General features: G+C 38.6%; 1 long non-coding RNA gene across 1 annotated transcript in view; it reads right to left on the reverse strand.

Annotated features, from left to right (window-relative positions):
* LOC110307515 overlaps nt 1-2,018 on the reverse strand; it is a 15,561-nt gene extending 13,543 nt beyond the window's left edge. Inside the window, exon 1 of the long non-coding RNA XR_002379404.1 lies at nt 1,960-2,018. This is a non-coding gene — a long non-coding RNA (uncharacterized LOC110307515). The remainder of the gene's footprint in view (nt 1-1,959) is intronic.
* Between the last annotated feature and the right edge of the window lie 4,971 nt (nt 2,019-6,989).

Below are 6,989 nucleotides of genomic sequence, written 5' to 3' on the forward strand. Positions count from 1 at the left end.
GGGTAGGGAAGTGGGGGGCGCTATGGGGGACTTTTGGGATAGCATTGGAAATGTAATTGAGGAAAATATGTAATAAAAATATTAAAAATTAAAAAAAAAGAAATGGGATATATTGTTTCAGAAGGGTGGGGGGGAGGGAGGAGGGAAGGAGAGAGTGAGAAAAGAAGGAATGGGAATGGAGAAATAAGGAAGAAAGAAAGGAAGAGAGAGGATAAAGGGGATGTGTTTTGTATGAGGTCATGTTTTTCTTTTCATTGATGTATTTATGTAAACGCCCATCAGCTCTTGCTTTATGAATGCTTTCTGAGGGAAATCCATAATCCATTCCCAGTTACAATATTCTTCAGAGCGTACATTGCCTCTCCCCTACTAGCAGGGCCATCTGTGTCTCTCCCCCTCCACGAGGAAGCACCCTTCATGCCAAATCTTTGTTTTTCCTCCTCCTACATTTCACTCCAAGGAAAGAGCATACAGACATAACTCTGAGTTGGCAGGCAACATTAAGACACTAGAGTTTATAATAACTCTAGATAATACATTCCAAATCAGGTAGATTTCAAGTCATAAGGAGCCAGGTGATCCATCACACAGGCCAGAGTCACAGTCTACATATGTCAAATCTCCTGCAGACCTAACGTTACAGGCAAACTTAATAAAAATGGTTGACACTCTCATCTTGGGGAACATTGTTGTGTTCTTTCTTTCTATCAAGTTAGTCACCCTTTTTCAAAGTGGATCATCTCACTAATTTTAAGAATTTTATACTCATTGCAACATATAAGAATAGATGCTGTATTGTCTAGAACCTGTCATGATCTCACTCCATTCTCCTTAATGCAACCCATTCCTCGGTACTTTTAAATATTGTCGATCTGTTCATTTTGTGTGTATACATGAGGAGGTGTTCATAAAACATTAACATAAATGATTTTAAATAATAATTGAATATTTCATTTAGAAGTTTTATCATTCACAATGACCACTAAGAGTTAGTGGATATAAAAAAAAAAAAAGGAAGGAAAGTCATTCAGACATTCTTATATTTGAAATCTTCCGACAAACATATATATATAAATACTTGGGTACAAAGAAGATATGCTGCTTGTAATATGATCACATGGGAGCAGAAACAAGTGTATCTCTGGAAGTTCTAGACCAGCCTGGTTTACATGGTGAGTTCCAGGACAACCATGGATACACAATGAGGCTCCATTGTACAATTAAGAACAAATAAACAAAAATAAATAAACAAGCAAAAAAAAAACTCACACAAAACAAATTCTTACCTGGCTTCTTACTTAAAGAACTATGATCATGAGAACTACTTAGGTGACTGCAAATTTAGTTAATATTGAGAATTCCTGCCCCAGGGTATATGATTTCTTTTATCTTTGCTTATCCCAGTGGATGATACACATGGATTTTTGCTGGTATGCTACAAGCTCAGAAAATGTAGGGAAATTCGTATGTGTGCCTACTATGTGTGCTGAGCAGCTGAGCTTCTTGCATTATGTCATATTTTCACTCTCGTGACAATCCTATAAAAGACAACATGAAGTTGCTGTTTTTCAAATAGTAAAACTAATAGGTTCCTGTCACAATGACAAATTACCAAGAACCCTTGGTTCCTTCCCCTCCATGTAAAAGGCTGCAGAAGCTACCGAATAAAAGGGGAATTATGGACCTGAGCAACGAATAACAAAACCACCAGAGACTCTTGGGAAATCTGAAAATTTCTGCTTTCTGGGATATGTCTACAAACACAGAAGGGCTGTGATGTGAAGACAAGGGAATGGAGAGAGCTAAGGAAGGAGGGTGCTGGGAAGAGATCTCAGCTCTACATTTTGCTTTTCATCAATATACAGCCAAGGAGACCAAGCATTGACTACACCATCACCCCATAGAGTTCACAACCCCCTGCAGTTCACACTATTGGAACAAAAGAGTGAAGAAACCTACCTTGGTGGCCAGGTGTCCTAGGTTAGGTATTTCCCCACCTCGCAACTTCCAGGGTTACATGAAAGGATCTTACACCTCACAACGCCGAAACTCTAAAATTAAAATGTGAATTAACTCTTTGAGCAGACACTCAAAGGATGCCTGTAGATGAGCACTGTCATTAATAGCCTGCGATGACCTAAAGCTCAGATTAATTTTTCTGCTTGAACTGAGGATTCTGAACTCGGGATTGCGAACACTTCAGCAGTCTGGCAATAGCCATGACTTTATCTTCAGTTTGATCACAGACATCTTAGGAAAACTACTGAAGATCTTGAAATAGCCTTTCAATCACCATCCCTTCATACGCAACTGCTTGTGGTATATGTCACTAGAAACCGCCTGAGGCATTGAAGAAAACACAGCATTAATTACAGTGCCACACAGTTTGCATTTCCTAACAGTCTAAACATAATTGCTCACCTGAGAAATCATGTCAATTTTATCTCATGCATTTAAACATCTTCTCTTGAGAAGGATTCTGTGAGCTTTCTCAAGTTATGACATAGGTCACAGCTAGAGAAGGATGGTGACCCCTGCTCTAGCATCACCAGGAGGGACATACAAGGAGTCGAGTTTACTGTAACACACATGGAAACAGGATGATCTGACACCTAGCCTTTGATTATAACTCCTTCTGACTCTTTTTCTGTACTGCAGTCTAAAGTACCATGATCTTACAGAAACACACTTGATATACCAGATGGTGCATTTATGTGCATGCAGAGCTGTGTGTACCTACCATAATCTGAATATATATCTCTCTGCTGATGCATATTCATTTGTAAATAAATATGTGAATGTATATAAATAAATATGTGAATGTATACACACACACAACACATACCTAGGCTCGTGCACACACACACACACACACACACACACACACACACACAACTTTTCAGTGAGAAGCCAATTTATCCTATCATCAGGAACATGTCCTTATCAATAGAAGATTCCAGCTTTCTACTTTTTGCCAATCCAATGGGAGAAACTGAAGATTTTGTGTGTGTGTATACACACACACACACACACACACACACACATCACTGGATAATAGAAAGCTAAAATATGGTCAAGACATGAAATAGAGTAAGGTTCAGGTTTCTATACATACAAAAGAGATAGATATTATAAAGTACATTGTTGGGAATAAAAATAAAAAAGAAATTAATTGAATATTATGTGTAAATTAGAACTTTATTCAAACAAACAGGAATCTATGTTTTACGGGAGCATATTTTGGTAATGGGCTTACATAAACACATTTAGCAGGTAGAGTTGAGTCAGTAAGATGGCTTAGCAGCTGAAGGTGCTTGCTGTACACGCTTGAAACTGCCTTCCATTTCAAGGAACACACAGTAATAAAAGAAAGAATAGGCTTCATAAGTTGCTCTTTAAACTCTATAATTACACAAGTACACTGTGGTATGTCTGTACAGACACACACACACAAACACACACACACACACAATAGTTTAAAATATTTTGAAAGGCTGGAGTCATGGAACTAAACAGTATGGATAAAAATGGAATGAAGTGAGATACCAAAAGGAGCCTTAAATTCACCTACAGCCATGATAGCCAATGAACCAAAGAGGTGATTAATCCAGTCTTCAGCAGCAAATTAAATTTCCCCAGAAGAACAAGAGAATTCCAAAAGTAAGCAAGGGCCCGTATTCCAGTAGATGGCTAGTGACAGATGTTTCAAAGCCAGATCCTGCTTCCTGTATCACAATTAGTAAGAGAACAAAGAAAACACAGCTGTCTTTGGGGCTGTCTCTATTTATCCTCTCAATTTGGTGTTGAATAGCTGTCTAGGGTGCCCGCATAAGCTTTTGTAGCTTCCAGAGACAATAAGGAGTCTCTGAGGCATCACATGTGTACATACTCTGGAGAACAAGCCAAGATGCCTCCTGACTTCAAAGCTTATGGTTTCTGATATAATCAAACTCAATGAATGCTTTTCCTGGTACAGTCACCATTTACTTTCATTAACTTTTATATTCAGTGTGATGGCCCAAGTTGCTGCACTGATAATTAACTCTCTATAGAGCCATACAGTCAACACAGGACCACAGTGCTCTTCTTCATCTCCAAAACTTCCATCAGTGGCAAGAAGTTTTCATAGTCTATCGTGGAGCAGGAATGCCAGTCATAGCAGGAAAATCATTTGTTTAAACTCTTCAGGTCTCTCCATAGGCTTTACATGACCATTAACCTGAGAACAGTCAGATACACTTGCAGAGTGCTTGGGAAGGTTTGGGATATTAATATAAAACTACTCACTCCATTTAATATAAATAAAACATTAAAAATCATTATAAAAAGAAGTAAAAGATCAAACGTAGCTCAGAAATTTCAGGAGTGTTGTGCAGATATAAAGGAGCAAGGAATGATGACAAGGAAGCAAAAATAATTTCATAATTTTTAAATTAAAATGGCCATTTGGGAAATGTAACTACAGGGACCTGATAGCAAAAATTTCAAAACTAATGAGGCTCTTTCTAAACTAATTGGTCTGCGCTATGGGACACTCATTTGTTTGTGGATCACAGTCCTTGCTATTCACAGGAGGTAGGTGGAGGCTCAGAGCTTCCCAGGGAAACTGAAGACCACATGGGAAGAGTTACTGCCACTTTTTTTCCCCTAGAATTAATTGAAATATGGAGACAGTATTCAAATCTTGAAGAAATAAGGCCAGCTCCAGCCATGAAAGAAGCAGCTGTCTTCACCTGACTTTTAATGAAGATCATTCCAGAAAGTCTTGATTTTCTAGGGGCTTGCAAAGGTGCTTCAAGGCAAAGAACATCCCTGTCAGAAGGATGCAGCTCCCACTGCCACCTGGATCTATCATTCTGATACTTCTGACCACTGCTTATTCTTTCAACAAAATCTTCAGTGCTTTGTTCTAAATGAAGGCAGACTAACTTTCTGGTGCTAAAAAGAAAGTTGAGAGAGAGAGAGAGAGAGAGAGAGAGAGAGAGAGAGAGAGATGCTTGTTTGGTTGTTTGATTTACTTGCATCTCCTTTAGATTGATCTTCGATAGTTGAAAAACAGTCTTTGAATTGACACACAAAAAGAGCCAACCACAGCTTTCCAGGACCATGACTGGTCTCCTAGCCTGACTTCAATGGCATTATCATCAAAGGCAATAATTACTCAAGTTAGTCTCTCAAGAAAATAAGAACTAAAACTACAGGACTTCCCGTGTTCCTGGAATCAAGTAAAGATATCTCTAAGTGATTCATGTGATTCGACATAAATCACCTGTCATATATTTTTATTTTAACCCATGGCCAAGCAAGATATGTAACAGCAAAAGCTGTCAAGCCTAGTGACCAGATTTCAATATCTAAACTCCACACAGTAGAAAGAACCAGTTCCTTCATGTTATCCTCTGACCTTGACACATATACCATGGCACGTACATGCCTCCCCCCACACAAACTACACATATACACAGAATGATTAACTAGAAGATAGTCAAAAGGCAACTGTTATCCCTTGAAAACATCATCCCAAGTGAGAGACCAGATACTTTGGGTTCAGACTCCATCTTAGAGAACCTGACCTAAGGTTACACCCGAGTTAACTAAAGAACAGACACCTAGCCCCAGTTTCCAGGTTACTCCCCAGCAAATCTGCACCTCCAGGTTACAAGCCTGTCCCCGACACTTCACTTGCTAACAACCACCAATCAGAAGGAAGATAGAAATTAAGTTTATGATTTTGCTCCAGGCACCAGCCAATTAAGTGAAAGGCCATAATGACCCCCCCAATCAAATATGTGCCAGGCTAGAAACACCCCTTGCTTATTTGCTTCCTCTATGAATGTTTGCCTAAAACTGGGCTCTGGGATGTACTCTCCCATTCTGAGATGGTGGCATGGCCCAAGATCGAACTTAAATTAAGACACCCTAAAGAAATTAGAATAACCAAAATCTGCTCCTTGGTGGTCTTTTGGAGTTCACAAATGCTTCCTGGCACAACACAAGTACAAATATAAAGATAGATTCTGTGACCGTACTTAGCTAATTTAAGACACTTCAACGAGTAAAGAAAGCATACAGGTTCTTTATCATCCAACGTGGGCGGCCTGAACTTGAAAAATGATGTGTTGGGGAGTCAGATAAACATACTTTCTAGTATCTGTCCTAATAATACAGAGTTCTCTCCAGGTTCTGAACTTAATCCAGCAGTAGGCAAGCCCACCAACTGTTTTCTTTCTTTGTTGACCTAAAAGATGCTTCATTCATTGATCAAGAGGAAACACAACCATCCATCAAGATAAGAACCTTTGGCTGCACCAAACACTGGTGAACCCAGCCAGCATATTCCCTATATTAAAGTACCCTAGCACATTAATTTCAAACTTGCACCCTGTAGGTATATTTGGAACACTCTTATGCTACTGTTCTACAGACAAATAAATCATACCTAATAGCTACTGTGCAGCATCTAATATTAGCCACATAAATAATCCATACAAATAATCGCTTTGTGGCAAGGATTTCCAACACTGTGCCTTAAGAAGAAAACACACACACACGTAAACACATGTTTACACACGACCAACATTAGTGATTTAGTGCAAGAAATTTTATTAATATAGTAAATAAGTCAGTTGAAACATCACTAATTTATCACATAAATTGTCAGACCACCAAAGGTGGCAAAGGCTTCAGATCTTGTTTGTACACTGATTATAGAAAATTCTAAATCTTCTTTTGTAGTATTAAAAAGACAAAAAAGGTTGTCTACAGAAATTCTATTCGTAAACACTAAGCACATGTTAGAAACATAATACCATTAATTACATCAAAGTTAGATTTTTTTTTCCTCCACATAAAAAGCACAAATTTCCATTCTTGTATCTTCAATCCATTGGTCCCACTTAACTCCTTAAGTCTGTGGAGGGAAATCAGATTCTTCTCCCACAGGACAGCAAGACACACGTGGCCACAGTTTCTCCTAATGGATTTTCTCT

Source organism: Mus caroli, chromosome 12 (genome assembly GCF_900094665.2).
Source record: "Mus caroli chromosome 12, CAROLI_EIJ_v1.1, whole genome shotgun sequence".
Taxonomy (NCBI): domain Eukaryota; kingdom Metazoa; phylum Chordata; class Mammalia; order Rodentia; family Muridae; genus Mus; species Mus caroli.